At 35.8% G+C, this 16,298-nt stretch overlaps 1 long non-coding RNA gene across 1 annotated transcript; it reads right to left on the bottom strand.

Moving 5' to 3' along the window:
• Nucleotides 1-13,344: 13,344 nt before the first annotated feature.
• On the bottom strand, nucleotides 13,345-13,599 carry LOC149926324 (uncharacterized). Its single transcript, XR_016474138.1, has 2 exons — nucleotides 13,526-13,599; nucleotides 13,345-13,472 (listed from the first exon to the last, which is right to left on the bottom strand). It is a non-coding gene; the product is annotated as an uncharacterized LOC149926324 (long non-coding RNA).
• Between the last annotated feature and the right edge of the window lie 2,699 nt (nucleotides 13,600-16,298).

The following is a 16,298-nucleotide window of genomic DNA, read 5'->3' as shown; positions in this document are numbered from 1 at the left end:
TAAGTTTTTAGTTTATCATTAAATTAAATTTATATTTAACACTGGGATTAGTTTCATTAAATAGAGCTCGGAATTCTAAGAAATTTGACGTATGGGGCTTTACGAATACTTAACAATTACTATTGATGGCCGAGAATGGAGGGAATAATGTAATAGCAAAAGTAAATAAACACAAAAATAAAAAAAAAGTATACGGGGGAAAATGAACTTGAAGGGTTACAAAAACACCACCAAGTGGAGAAAATCCGCGATAGTAATCCACAAACATGCAGCAACACCCCCTTTTTGATCCCCCTTCTTTAGGAGGCGAACGGTTCGCACTCTCTCTCTTGACGCCGTAAATAACGGGCGAAAATTGGTCAGGACTCACGGGGTGACCGAGTAAAATGTCGGGAGAGGAGCGCCAAGTGAACGCATTTTTTCAGCCCGAATTCCCTTGTGAACGAGAGTTGCCTCTAAATAACGATGGTGGCGTTGGGGTAGCGGCGACACCAGACTAACAACAACGCCTAACTTCATTGCAGTCCAGGTTTAAATGGTCTTAGGTTTAGTCAAGGTTTATAAAGAGATGGTTTTAAAAGCGTTTAAATAAATGTTTCTATAATTTTAAAAAAAACATTTTTTTTTCAATTTCAGATAAACGCTTTTAAAAAATAGTTAAGGCTTAGAAATGTAATTATACACTTTTTATTATAATAGAATAGGAATAGATTGATAAATTAAAGTTAGAGTTCTTGCTGTGTAGACTTGTAGTTAAAACCATTTTTGAAGCTAGAGATATTAATTGTGTTACGTTTAAACCAGAAAGTCGGCATTTAGAGCCTAGATCATTTACACCCTAGATCATTTACACCTGGACTGCAATGAAGGTAGGCGTTGTTGTTAGGCTGGTGTCGCCGGTACCCCAACGTCACTATCGTTATTTAGAGGCAACTCTCGTCCACAAGAGAATTCAAGCTGAAAAAATGCGTTCACTTCGAGCTCCTCTCCCGACATTTTACTCGGTCGCCCCGTTAGTCCTGACCAATTTTCCCCCGTTATTTACGGCGTCAAGAGAGGGCCCGTGAACCATTCGCCTCCTCCTAAAGGAGGGGGATCAAAAAAAGGGGGGGGGGGGGGGTTGTTGCTGCATGTTTGTGGAATAATATCGCGGATTTTCTCCACCACTTGGTGGTATTTTGTAGCGGACACTCTGAAATCGGAGTTATAACGTTGGCATTGTAGTCCAGGTGTAAATGGTCTTAGACTAGACCATAGATATAAGAAATGTATATAAAGGTCTAGATAAATTTCGGGGCGTCTAAGCCTAACATAAAATACGGAATTGACACCTAGCAGACACCAAGGAAGGCACGTGACCAAGAGCGCGAGCTCTCTTAGCATTTAAGTACTAAGCAGGCCGTAGTCTTTAGACACCATCTGTTGGTGACTTTTAGTATAATTTTTAAGCAGGAGACAATGGCTCTCGCGACGATAGCATAAGCTGTCTTACCGATAGATAGCGCCTTATAAGGATAGCCTGCAGAAATTACGCGGTTCTGTAGCTGTCACCTCCGTATTCACTCCCTTTGAAATATTTTATCTAGACCTTTAAATACGTTTCCTATATCTATGGACTAAACTGAAAAAGTCTAAGAGTTCGAAATTCCCGATAAATCGAAGTTTTTAAATCTCGTAAAATTATGGGCGAAAATTCCCGCAAAACGGGAAATTTTCCGCTCATTGGCAACATTTTGACGCGGAAATTTACATAGAAATAGAAATGAGACTAAAACCACTGCGCTATCCGGTAATCTCAAGGAAAACAGGCAAGCTATAAGGCGGCCATGAGATTGGAATCGCTACTAATCCCGCAGTAGTGCGCCATCTATTAACTAACTATGACTGGAAAACAGGGCTGGAACATATAAACCTTGGGGTTGGCGATAATATTTTGGTGTTAAAAAGGCAGGTTTGGCCTTTTTCTGAAAAGACACTATAAAACCTGCACGACGTCTTTCCTATTCCCTAGAATAAAGATTTCGATTTATCGTAAAATCGGTATTGGCAGATAATCCGTTTCTTAAGCGTTGGGCAGAAAGGGGCTAAAGCCACATGCACATGAGGTCTTTAAATAAATTATTGTACATTCGAAAAAAAAATCATTTTAAGACAGAAAGTAGAGAAGACACGAATAACGCATCATAGGATTTTTGAAAATAATAATAATAATAATTATAATAATAATCAGCTAGGCTAATACCCAAGGCACTATCTTACGCCTAAGTCCTCAAGCGACTTTTAAAGCCATTAATTCAAGTGGCTGGGTTACAATTTTGAACTTTGATCCTACTAACGTCTGCTAATCTGTCAATTTTTCTAAAAGCATCATTAACTCGTACCCGCGCCGAGACAATGGAAAACGAACGTTTAACAATGCATTATTGTCTGGCACTTTTCAAATGTGACGGCTCGTACTGAATAGATTAGAAAGAAAACGTGTAATTAGATACTTTTATTAGAAAATATGGCAATAAAATTATTTTAAACGAAACTTACAATTTTAATAATAAGTGTATGCATACAAACTTGAACGTTTCATAAAAATGCCTTTAACCTTTAAAATGGGTTTGCGTCATTGAATTCCCCTGGTTTTTGGTTATTCGTTTTTCGCAGGATCCATTTGAATATTTAAGTCGTAGTATAGATTATGTTTGGTTAAGTCAGGAGTTCCTGTTTTCAGACCATAGAAATCTTATACTCCTACCTAGAATGCTCCCATAGGTTTTTGCTGGAGTTTTTCACATCAACCACTTCAACGTTTTTGGATTTTTATTTAATGAAAGTGTTAAGATTTTTTGAACTTTTAGTTTTGTTTTCATATTTACTTATTATAAGGAATATTTAAATGCCATTGTGAGGAAGATAAATAAGATTTCGTTTTGGTTCGCTTTGAAAATATTTCAGCCTAGGCCTGACATAGGCCTAACTTTTAAAATAGCAGGCAATGTCAATGGCAGTTTTGGGAGAAGCAGTGACTGATTAAGTCCTTAGTATTAACCTTTGCATTTAAAGGTTATTTCACATTTAAAGTAATTAATATTATATTTACTATTATGTTTGTAGAAACTTAGATAAACAAAAACCTTATGAAAGAGTAATTATATCCCAGAAAAAATACATTACACTAACGAATTCATGACACTTATGACGAATTGACGACTGTACAGTCATTGAATTAAAGAGCAACAATCATACTGATAATTGTCTTCTTTTTCAAAACTTTACCTTCTATTTAATAATATGCTTTTTGTCTTAGAAGCTTAAGGCGTTTTCCATTGGGACTGCTCCGAGCGTGATCCGGATTTGCCTTCTACGTCATCGCTCTACCACGGACAACTCCGCTAGGTGCTCGGAGGACTAGACTTCCAGCCCTCCCAATGGAATACGAATTTTTCTCGGAGTAACTTTGCTTAAAAATTGTTCTTTTTTGGTTGCCCCGTCCCTCGAGTTGGGGCAGCTCGGATCAATTCGCGAGGGGGCAACAGTGCCAATGGAAGACGTGCCTCCTTTTTGGAGTTGCCCTTTTTGTCCCAATGGAACACGTTTTATATTTAGGAGCGCTCCAGGAGCGCTCAGAGGACTCCAATGGAAAACGCCATTAGTCAAGATAAATGTCTCGCACTCTGCTTAAATTCAACATTCCACTGTTAAACAACATAAGAGATAGTACTCAACGAAGACCGATATTTACAATGTTAAATAAAGTGTTTTAAAAAAAACGGATATTGCAGTAATTATAGTCCTGAGTTGTTATTCCACTAGGCTCACTGAACTTCCTGAAGTAATTTTTACCAAATCATCAATTTGAAAGCCCGCCGTTTGTTAACATTTCAAATTGCTTAAGGAAACCCAAAAATTTACCTGTACAACGACACATTACCGTCCACCGCAAATCGTTTTCTACATGTGGAAATGAAACATCGAAGAGCCATAACAACAAACAACGCAATAGTTATCCAAAACGTTTACATATAAGAGAAAAATCTTTACGAGTAAAGAAACAGTCTACCATGTTTAAAAACTACATTAAACTCGATCATGGGCCCCTGCACGCGCTCACGTGAGCGCACGCAGGGGGCCGTGACTCGATTGACGTGGGCCAATCAAATGCGGGTTCTTAAGGTGACGTAATCTAAAATCAAATTATTATTTTCAGTAACTCAAACTAGATGGCAACGAGTCCATGCCGTAGTCACTCATTGAAATTTTTAATGTTTAGGCTTAGTTTCTCCTTTAGATTTAACAGTCGCCAGCCAGATTTCCTGCACGGTACTGATGAGTTCCAAATAGAACGAAACCGGTCTACCGTTGGAATTTCTGGCTATTTTATTTAATTTTAATTTAGTTTATTACTCGAAGATCTATTTGATCCGAGTTTCGCTTTTTTTGCTCGAAGACCTATTGGGTACGAGTTAGTAGTAAGTTTTTTCATTTCTTCAAATTTGTTTAGGATTTAGCTATATTATCCCGAGTTTCGCGTTTTTTGCTCGAAGACCTATTGGGTACGAGTTAGTAGTAAGTTTTTTAATTTCTTCAAATTTGTTTAGGATTTAGCTATATTATCCCTTTTAATTATGGACTAATCTACTTTTTCGCGTATTTGATAATGACGAAACCTCCGAAAATGTAATTGGGCCATTTTGTATTTATACGGAATCATTCTATGTTATAAGATTTCTATGTTTCAGACGAATATGAAACTTCGAAATATCGGGAAATATTAACTTTTAAAGATCTGACAACCCTGTTTCAAGAAGAAGACGGCCTCAATCCTCACATCTGTTGCCAATCGCCATGTTGTCTTCACTTTCCAACCGCTTGCTCTCTCAGACAGCACGATGTTCTTTCTTCTCATTCTAATTTAAAGGATTTGTTGAATTTCTTTGTGAGAAGAGCGGATTTCTACCTCCTAGAGGTTTAAAGAAACCTTAATGCGCTCACAAAGTGTCGAAATAAATTTTATTTTATAATAATTCAACGAAAGATTCAAGATTTATTGAATTACCTGTATATAGTACAACCCTTTTGAAACATGGCGGCTTACCACCAAAAGGTGGGAGCACAGTTAAAGGTAAATTATTTATATACTGAAAGTTTAAAATATAATAAAAACAACAGAATAATTATAAATAAAAAGTTGGCATGAGTCGGCGCCATTCATCCTTCTGTTTTCGCCACGTTACTAAAATATGGTGGATAATTTCCTAGATGACTCGAGTCTCCCTTAAAACCGAGCAATAGAATGACGTCACAAAGTATCCTAATTAAGCTATGTATCCTATTGAAGCGAAGATAAACTTAATTAATAAATGATTGTATCATTGAACAAATTCGCAATGATATTCAAAAAAGGTGATCTGTATGCAAGATAATTCATACTTACAAAAAGTAACTATCAACTAGAGTTTAAACACTCGCTGACATGAACTATTATATCTCCATAAGCAATATGGACTGTAATAAGATATAATAAGGTTTTTAAAGTAACCCTTTTTTAAGTACTGAATTTGTAAATTCATGGTTGCCTGTATATTTGAATTAAAAGAAAAGTTTTAAACTATTAGTTTTGCTTTGCATTTCTATAAAAGCGCATTTATATGAAACTCAAATTAAAACTCTAAAAGGGACAGGAATTTAAAATAAATAATTTTAAAAATTACGAAGTGATGTTTTACAAAGTCTAAATAGTGACCTGTCTTTCAAGGGTTAAAACAGTCAGTCGCAAACTTGAGGTTCGAGCTTTTAGTTTCTAATTTAGGAAAGTTCCATCCTCTCTTTCCTTGAATTCGTTTTGACCTGAAACACTTGACTATTTTTTATCATAGTGAGGTTGGAGCTGGCTCCATCACACACAATCGCAGACAGCATAAATCCAACAGATTGAAATGAGAATACAACCCTTTGAGTTATGGCTGTCAGCAATTCGTGAGTGAAAGGCACATTGCTTGGGAAATATAGGCCTACTACATCAAAGAGTTTTCCCGCACATCGCCAAATATACTGAAGAACATATTCAGCTTTAAGGCAATTGTTCACAGATTTTGTCTTGTAGAAATTAAATAAGGAAGGTAATTCATCTTGGTTCATCGCTAAGCCAATAAATTCGTTATTGCTAGCGTTCCAGACCATTTTTCCTATTACTTTCACTTCGTCCATAACCAAAAAACCGTCTTGGGGTGGTGGGGTTTCCAAGGAACTAAATGTTGCTTTGAATCTGGCACTTTCTTTTTTTAAATGATGAATGTCAATTCCTGGGTCACACTTGATGTTTTGTAATTTCCTTTTCACAGTGGCAACGCTTGGCAAATTGAATATTTTTAAACCTTGTAAGGTTCTGTATGATGCCGGTGATCTAGAATATAGGCTCAGCGCCAAGCGAAAAGTTAGCGGATCAAAGCGGTTTCCGTTGCTAGTTTCTGGGTTTTTAGCTTGATCGTTTAAAAACTCTGCTAGTTTAGTGTTTTTAGAGTCTGTCTCCCAACTTGTTCGAAAAGCCTGAGCGAGTAACGGGTTTCTTTACTTCCAAAATGATCTTGTTTACGTTGTCTTTATGGTTTTCATTCATTTCTTTTATAATTTGAAACATTTCATGGCTTTGTTCAGGGTTAAGAGTAATGGAATTCTCTTTCAGTTCTTTTTCCATTTTTGCGATTGTTTTCTTCTGTCGGTATCTAAGGTTACGAATGTTTTTAATACGTACACGCCTGCTTTTTGGTGTTAAATTTTCTATTGGAAAATTTGAGCTGGTATGTTGTCTTCTCAGCTTCGTCCTTGGTGTCGCTTCCATCTCTTTTTCTCTAAGTTTAAGATACCTCATAAGATACAAATAAACAGTAATAAAAATTCAAATAATTTTATCATGGCTAAGAAATAACTCCGTAACTTGGTGGCAAGTTTATCATAATCTTAAATTAAACGATTTGTACTAAAAGCTCATAAAAATATCAGATAAACATACTTCTCTAACAATGAACAGTTGGGACAAAGTAACGTCAGTTCCCCTTTCACTAATGAACTTTCTGGAGGTCTGAATATAATAGGGCAATGCCTTGATTGTCGTCTCTCGCAAGGATGATGTATTATATCCAAAGACGATGCTTTAGCAACCTTGAATTCCTGAAATGTTTTGAAATTATTAATAATATGAACAACTTCATTTGTTGTGGTAGTTCTCACAGTTTTAATTCCAATACAAAAAAAATTGTTTTCGTTTAGATAACTCAGGGCTCTACTTGTTACATTCCTATCGATCTTAGAGGATTCACTATCAAAATAAGTCTCCCGTATAGCTGGTTTGAAAGCCAAGAGTACTGAAACTATTCCATCTGAAGTAAACTGTATTTTAACAGGGTAGTCGTAAAGGCCTCCTCCGATGTTTTGCAACGTAGTTGGACGTGTAACAGTCAGGCAAGAAAAAGGTCCAATGCCATTGTTTTGATAGTGGTAATCGAGATCTGCAAAAATATATATTAATAAGCAATTCAAGACAATTAAAAAAATCATAATTTACCTAATCGATTTTCCAGTAGCTGATGAACTTGTAGTAAAGCTTCGCTGTCACAAACATTGTCCCCACTCTTAGAAACCTTTGAGTTACATTGAAGTAACGATCCTGAAGTAGATCGCTTTCCAAGTTTTCGCCCACAATTAATGGAACTTGGTTGCAAAGCACCGAGTATTCCGATATTTACTGTTGGAGTACATTCTACGCGTAGTATCGAACTTTCACTAGAAATTGTACTATTTGATTCATTATTACCAAGGCCAAGGCCCAAGCCCAGTTCGTCTGTTGCTGTGGATTGATTTTTAACTATGGGCTTATTTTCAACTACCAGTTTAGTTTGAGTAGATTTAACATATCCTTTGAACACAGCCTGAGTGTTCTTATTTCTAGTATCTTTGTAAGTGACAAAACACTGCATAGATACATCCATTTTTTATTTGAACCCGCGAGCCGCAACAGCTAAATTGTGATGAAAACTAATCATCCAAATTGTAGCAGACAACCCTCCGATGTTTCTATTGAAGTTGTATAAAACACCACACAGTAGAGAATGGCGTTCGATTTAAAAAATCTGGTTAGACTGGACCTACTTTCACCCTCTCCCGATTGGTCAGATTCAAATTTTAGGGGTGGTGGGGGGATTATTCAGAGCTATGGGTCAACTTGTATGGCTCAAAGCTACAATGCTCCTCTTCCCCTATTTTCTTCTGACTAAATGCATAAATAATCCTATTAGTGAACCACTGAGTTTCACTATTTAATATTTCTATATCCTCTACTGTAAACTGAACTCCTTTTACAATTTAACTATCTATATTGGTTTCATTGTCATCTAATAATTAGGTTTCTTACCAATAGATCTGCTTATAGTTGAAACTGCCCTACGTTTATTTCCTGAATAGGCTTTGGTTTAGCTGTATTTCTGCTTCTGGTCAAAACTTCTTTTGGTCTCCCCCTGAGGCTTTGAACTATTGGTATTTTTAATTTATCCCTCTTGGATTGTAAGTGTGCGTCATTTTCTAAAATCACAAGACTGTCCTCTGGGATGATAAATCCTGCGTCTGATTGTGAAACTTCATTCCTATTATCTATCTGACTTTCTACTACTATGCTACCAATTGTCTGTTGGGTTTCTAAAAGGTTATCTACCATAGTGTGGGTTTCTAAAAGGTTATCTACCATAGTGTGGGTTTCTAAAAGGTTATCTACCATATTGTGGGGTGTTAAAAGGTTATCAACTGTAGATAGGGTTTCTACTTTAACTGTTATTTGGGGTTCTGAAAAGTTAGCAACTGTAGTTTGGGGTTCTAGTTGGTTATCAAGTGTATAGTTGTCTAGTCTATGCGGGTTTTCTTATGTACTATCTATTGCTTTTCCTGTTCCATAGTCAATTGAACTATATTCCTTGAGTAAATAATTTTCTATATTCGAAACTACATGGTTTTTCAAAACCCCCCTGATAGCATTCATCTTTCTCCATTACAGAATTCCGTTTGCTCTCTAAATCCTTACCCTGCTCATCACAATCACTCCCACCATTATCTAAAGCTAGGTATGGTATGTTCTTATTTAGTTCTAAAGCTGTTATAAAAGTAGATCGAAAGTTTCAGAGTATTGTTTCATACCAGAACGAGAAGATAAATTATGTATTTAATTAATAATTGGTTTTAATTTAATTAATTTTTCATTTTGTCCAAGTACTATATTATTTTTAATTTTAGCAGGTTTCTTTAGAACTGAATAGATTGGGAAACTACTGTTATTTAATGCACTGCTAGTATTACTGTTATTATTTTGCCGTCTCTTAATAATGAGGTTTTCAGTAAACTCGGCCATTCTTAAATGTTTCCGAGCAAAAAATATGCCTACATGGTAGCTGATTTTGGTTATGAAATGAGCATGAGCATTTGTCTATCTGATTGGTCAGTGTATATTCAACCCCCTTTTTACTTTCAACTGTAATTGGTTTATTGTTTTCGTGTAATAATGTGTAAGCATCAGCTGAATTTCCCGACTCTTAACTGTTTAAAAACCCATTCGCGCAACTTCAGCTGAACAGTATGCCGCAATTTATTTGTGAACAGTACTCTGTATATACCTAACATCTATAAATTCCTTAAGTTTCCCTATAATTTTGATAACATTCTTTAACTGTTTGTTCTAGTTAATTAGTGGACTTAAGAATTAGTTTTAATTTTTGATAATGACTCGTAACCTATTATTAGTGTTATTACCCAGGTTTGGTTTGTCTTGACGAAATGCGTGAGCCCAATTTTCCGTGTTTAAGCTACATTTATGTTTGTCATAATTTTCTTTTTCACGCGCCATTAACGTACCCTCAAGATATGTGATTAAGTTTTTTCTATCCTTATGATTACCTTGACTAACCCTTCCCTTAAAGACCTTTTTGACATGCCAAGAACAAAGATTAATTGTGGCTGCAGGAAAATGTTCTAAAACTACAGCTTTTTCTATTTGACATTTATTTAAAACTACTATTTTTGTGCCTGTTGCAGTAAATGGGTTATTTTTCACAAAAATTGAAATACATGCCCCAATAAACTGTATTTTCCTGCATAAGCGACTGGCGTGTCTTTTGTAGCTTGATCTTCACATAGTAGGACAAAGGGGATATCATTCTGCATTAACTTTATACTTGCCATCCATAAATTGTGAATCCCAGAATTGTCGGCTTATATTTAACCCATGTACGAGAGACCAAGTAAAATATAAAAACACTTTATTGATACATAAGATGTATAATTACCAGTAAGGCATGTTTGGAAAGAATACGAAAAAGAAATAAACTAAAACCCCTTTAAGAGAGGAAGAAAAAGTTATTTCGTCGTTGGCTCCAGAAAAAAAGATGCTCTCCTGTGCCGTGGCACCCCTATTTATAGGGGTCCCTTCGGATGAGTTGCTAAAATTGAACGAAGCAAAGTATTTTACGGTTCTCAGTGACTTCTAAGATAAGATTTCAATCGGGAATATCTAAGTTTCTTGTCGCCACCATTACCATGCATATACACTGAAACCTATAGTTAACATTAGGTGAACGGCTGCTCTTTGACCCTCTTCTTCCACAGTACGTACAGCAGAGATGGGGCGGGAACTCCTTTATCAGATGCCTGGGGATGTGTTTGGTATAGGTATTACCATGTCGAAAAATTACACCCCTTTGATAATGCGCGCACTCTCGACCCCAGCAAAAGAAGAGTGTTCCTCCTCTTACATCCAATTCTTCCGTACATTCGCCGCAGTGAAAGCAAATCATAGAATCAGTTGTCGTAACGACATACTCATTTCCCAAGGCCAAAGTTATGGAAATAGGATCCATTACTATAAAATTAGTAAGAATGAATGATTGAATATTATATATATCATTCTGCATTAACTTTATACTTGCCTTCCATAAATTGTGAATCCCAGAATTGTCGGCTTATATTTAACCCATGTACGAGAGACCAAGTAAAATATAAAAACTCTTTATTGATACATAAGATGTATAATTACCAGTTAGGCATGTTTGGAAAGAATACGAAAAAGAAATAAACTAAAACCCCTTTAAGAGAGGAAGAAAAAGTCCTTTCGTCTTTGGCTCCAGAAAAAAAGATGCTCTCCTGTGCCGTGGCACCCCTATTTATAGGGGTCCCTTCGGATGAGTTGCTAAAATCATAAGACTGTCCTCTGGGATGATAAATCCTTCGTCTGATTGTGAAACTTCATTCCTATTATCTATCTGACTTTCTACTACTATGCTACCAATTGTCTGTCGGGTTTCTAAAAGGTTATCTACTAATTTGTGGGTTTCTAAAAGGGTAAAAGGTTATCAAATGTAGATAGGGTTTCTACTTTAACTGTTATTTGGGGTTCTGAAAAGTTAGCAACTGTAGTTTGGGGTTCTATCTGGTTATCAAGTGTATAGTTGTCTAGTCTATGCGGGTTTTCTTATGTACTATCTATTGCTTGTCCTGTTCCATAGTCAATTGAACTATATTCCTTGAGTAAATAATTTTCTATATTCGAAACTACATGGTTTTCAAAACCCCCCTGATAGCATTCATCTTTCTCCATTACAGAATTCCCTTCGCTCTCTAAATCCTTACCCTGCTCATCACAATCACTCCCACCATTATCTAAAGCTAGGTATGGTATGTTCTTATTTAGTTCTAAAGCTGTTATAAAAGTAGATCAAAAGTTTCAGAGTATTGTTTCATACCAGAACGAGAAGCTAAATTATGTATTTAATTAACAATTGGTTTTAATTTAATTAATTTTTATTTTGTCCAAGTACTATATTATTTTTAATTTTAGCAGGTTTCTTTGGAACTAAATAGATTGGGAAACTACTGTTATTTAATGCACTGCTAGTATTACTGTTATTATTTTGCCGTCTCTTAATAATGAGGTTTTCAGTAAACTCGGCCATTCTTAAATGTTTCCGAGCAAAAAATATGCCTACATGGTAGCTGATTTTGGTTATGAAATGAGCATGAGCATTTGTCTATCTGATTGGTCAGTGTATATTCAACCCCCTTTTTACTTTCAACTGTAATTGGTTTATTGTTTTCGTGTAATAATGTGTAAGCATCAGCTGAATTTCCCGACTCTTAACTGTTTAAAAACCCATTCGCGCAACTTCAGCTGAACAGTATGCCGCAATTTATTTGTGAACAGTACTCTGTATATACCTAACATCTATAAATTCCTTAAGTTTCCCTATAATTTTGATAACTTATGTCATTTTCAATGGCTTTGGTAAATTTAATTAATTCTTTAACTGTTTGTTCTAGTTAATTAGTGGACTTAAGAATTAGTTTTAATTTTTGATAATGACCCGTAACCTATTATTAGTGTTATTACCCAGGTTTGGTTTGTCTTGACGAAATGCGTGAGCCCAATTTTCCGTGTTTAAGCTACTTTTATGTTTGTCATAATTTTCTTTTTCACGCGCCATTAACGTACCCTCAAGATGTGTGATTAAGTTTTTTCTATCCTTATGATTACCTTGACTAACCCTTTCCTTAAAGACCTTTTTGACATGCCAAGAACAAAGATTAATTGTGGCTGCAGGAAAATGTTCTAAAACTACAGTAGTATGGTGCCGTATTCCTGGATACGCGTGGGGGGGGGCGATATGGAATTGTGGGAGAGTACGAGGGTGTTGGTGGGTCCGAAGACGTGGAGGGTGGTGCCAACGTGTCGGGTCCTATTGTTAATTTTTTTTATAAAAGTATAATATAAAATAGAAAATAATTACTTCGAACTGGTCCTAGGTCCGCGTTTTCTCCTATAATTTAATAATTATCAATTACTTGTTACAAAATATTATCAAAAGTACATTACTTCCGCGTCCTCTCCCCTTCACTACTTTAATAAAGTCTGCCGTAGTGTTGGAGGCCCTAAATTTTTGTTGAAAAGATTCGTATTAAGACGTTTTACAACTTACATTGTAGTTCAGGAACGAAATGTGATAAAACATAAGCGTCGATCAACAAGTGGTTAAACTCTTTAGGTTTATTAATGTACACTTATGTTTGACATGAATATTAATATATGGCTAAAGTTTGTACCTTTATAATTAACCGTTAGGGTAATTGACCTGGTAGCTATATGGTTAACAAATCATTTTTGGCGCGAATTTAACATGTGTTCTGAAGACGGTTAGAAAAGCGCGGGAAATTGTAAGCCTCGATCAAGAAGTTAAGGTTTATTAGGAATGGTACGTTTTAACCAATCTGCATGAAAATGGTTTATATGATACAACTAACGTGCGTTAAGCTTAAGAAAGAGAAAAATAAATATAAACAGTTTATTTTAAATTAAAATTTTAAGGGCGCCACCTAAAATTACATAAATTAGTTTCTAATATAATAAAACATGTTGAATATATTACCCCCTTCCACGATGATTTTGATACCCGGCGCTAAAAAAATTCATTATATTTTCATACGTATTAAAATATATTTAACGAATTACCTTTCCTCAAGTCCAGCACTCGCATCTCCGCCGACAATGACGGGTTTATCAATATCTCCCGATATGGAATTGTGGGAGAGTACGAGGGTGTTGGTGGGTCCGAAGACGTGGAGGGTGGTGCCAACGTGTCGGGTCCTATTGTTAATTTTTTTTATAAAAGTATAATATAAAATAGAAAATAATTACTTCGAACTGGTCCTAGGTCCGCGTTTTCTCCTATAATTTAATAATTATCAATTACTTGTTACAAAATATTATCAAAAGTACATTACTTCCGCGTCCTCTCCCCTTCACTACTTTAATAAAGTCTGCCGTAGTGTTGGAGGCCCTAAATTTTGAAATTTTTGTTGAAAAGATTCGTATTAAGACGTTTTACAACTTACATTGTAGTTCAGGAACGAAATGTGATAAAACATAAGCGTCGATCAACAAGTGGTTAAACTCTTTAGGTTTATTAATGTACACTTATGTTTGACATGAATATTAATATATGGCTAAAGTTTGTACCTTTATAATTAACCGTTAGGGTAATTGACCTGGTAGCTATATGGTTAACAAATCATTTTTGGCGCGAATTTAACATGTGTTCTGAAGACGGTTAGAAAAGCGCGGGAAATTGTAAGCCTCGATCAAGAAGTTAAGGTTTATTAGGAATGGTACGTTTTAACCAATCTGCATGAAAATGGTTTATATGATACAACTAACGTGCGTTAAGCTTAAGAAAGAGACAAAAATAAATATAAACAGTTTATTTTAAATTAAAATTTTAAGGGCGCCACCTAAAATTACATAAATTAGTTTCTAATATAATAAAACATGTTGAATATATTACCCCCATCCACGATGATTTTGATACCCGGCGCTAAAAAAATTCATTATATTTTCATACGTATTAAAATATATTTAACGAATTACCTTTCCTCAAGTCCAGCACTCGCATCTCCGCCGACAATGACGGGTTTATCAATATCTCCCGATATGGAATTGTGGGAGAGTACGAGGGTGTTGGGGAGTTCCCGGGTGTTGGTGGGTCCGAAGACGTGGAGGGTGGTGCCAACGTGTCGGGTCCTATTGTTAATTTTTTTTTTTATAAAAGTATAATATAAAATAGAAAATAATTACTTCGAACTGGTCCTAGGTCCGCGTTTTCTCCTATAATTTAATAATTATAAATTACTTGTTACAGCATATTATCAAAAGTACATTACTTCCGCGTCCTCTCCCCTTCACTACTTTAATAAAGTCTGCCGTAGTGTTGGAGGCCCTAAGTTTGGAAATTTTTGTTGAAAAGATTCGTATTAAGACGTTTTACAACTTACATTTGTAGTTCAGGAACGAAATGTGATAAAACATAAAAAAATCGCGCCTTTTATACCCGGTAATCTTAACCTAAATATTTGATTTACTATTTCGATAGCTCGAGGTTCAGTTCGTGTATTGAATTTTTTCTTGAGAAAACTCTACATTGATTTGTAATTATAAAAAACCGTTACGTTAATATAGAGTACGTAAAAATTATTACAAAACCGTTAGAAAATGGAGTTTCCTAACAATTTACCACATGTTGATATAAAAAACCGTTACGAAAAATTACGAGTACCTAAAACCGTTATGAAAATTATCATGTGTTATAGAAGTTCCTAAGCGTCCCGCTAGGGGATTTTGTGACTATAAATAGAGGCACGCGCTTTATTTGCATTTATTTCACAACTTGTATTCATTTTAACATTTGGGGAATTACCTTTTTTAAATGACCGTTTACTGTTAGGAAATTATTCTGGCACGATGGATTTTGACCGCAAAGTAATAGTTTATTAATTCAGTCTATTTTTTACACCATTTAATTTAGTTTAATTTTTAGAACCAATCCGAAACACCCTCCTGCTCCCAGGTCAATAAGGTCCGTCGTCGATTAGATTTCGGAAATAAAGGGCACATTAAGAAAACTCGTTTCGAAGTAGACATCCCGAAGAATCAACCTGATATCATAGATTTAGCATGCCACGAGGTACTCGATAGCCCTTCTAAACAATCACCATTCAAACCAGTTGATGCGCCACCCAAAAGCACCCTATCCAAGCCAGGTCCATCTGAGCCAGGTCCATCTAAGCCAGTAGACGACGGCTGGATGGATATAGTCGTAGAGTTTTCCCGCCATAAAAATTTCGGGATAAAAATTGCAAGTATAAAAAATAACTTGTATTTAGACGTAAGGCGTTACGTCAAAAATAACGATCGCCCAACCGCGACGAAAGACGGCGTTTGCGTGAAATTAGATGCGGCGTGGGAGTTAAAAGAGTATCTAGAACAGATAGTTTATGAAGAAGGTGATTATCAACTAAGAAACGAGAAGGTTGAAATTCTAGCGGGTAGGAGAGGTGAAGTTCTCGTTTACAAGAACCGTGGACGTCACTACGAAAAACTATTAAACTTGCAGAATTCCGGCGAAGTTTACGACGTCGCGACAACGATTCAAACCGTATTAAATATTTACGCAGGACTTTAAAAAAACAATGGCCCTCGATCTTAGCACCCGTTTCAACCCTAAAAATTTTACTCAATAGATAAAATCATTGCCAGTTCTTCTCGGAAGTATAGGTGTAAATCTATGCTATTCGAGTGTAATTTTAAAAATTTAGACCAATTAAACCACGCGGATATCAGTAACCAACTGACCCGTATTTTCCAATCAATATTAGATATAATTACGGCCGATAATTTAGGCTAAACGCGCGTCAGGGTGGTGGTAATTTCCGATGAGCTGCACGATCTC

Source organism: Leiobunum rupestre, chromosome 9, assembly GCF_980474605.1.
Source record: "Leiobunum rupestre chromosome 9, qqLeiRupe1.1.hap1, whole genome shotgun sequence".
Lineage (NCBI taxonomy): Eukaryota > Metazoa > Arthropoda > Arachnida > Opiliones > Sclerosomatidae > Leiobunum > Leiobunum rupestre.
This window is presented reverse-complemented; position numbering and strand designations above follow the sequence as displayed.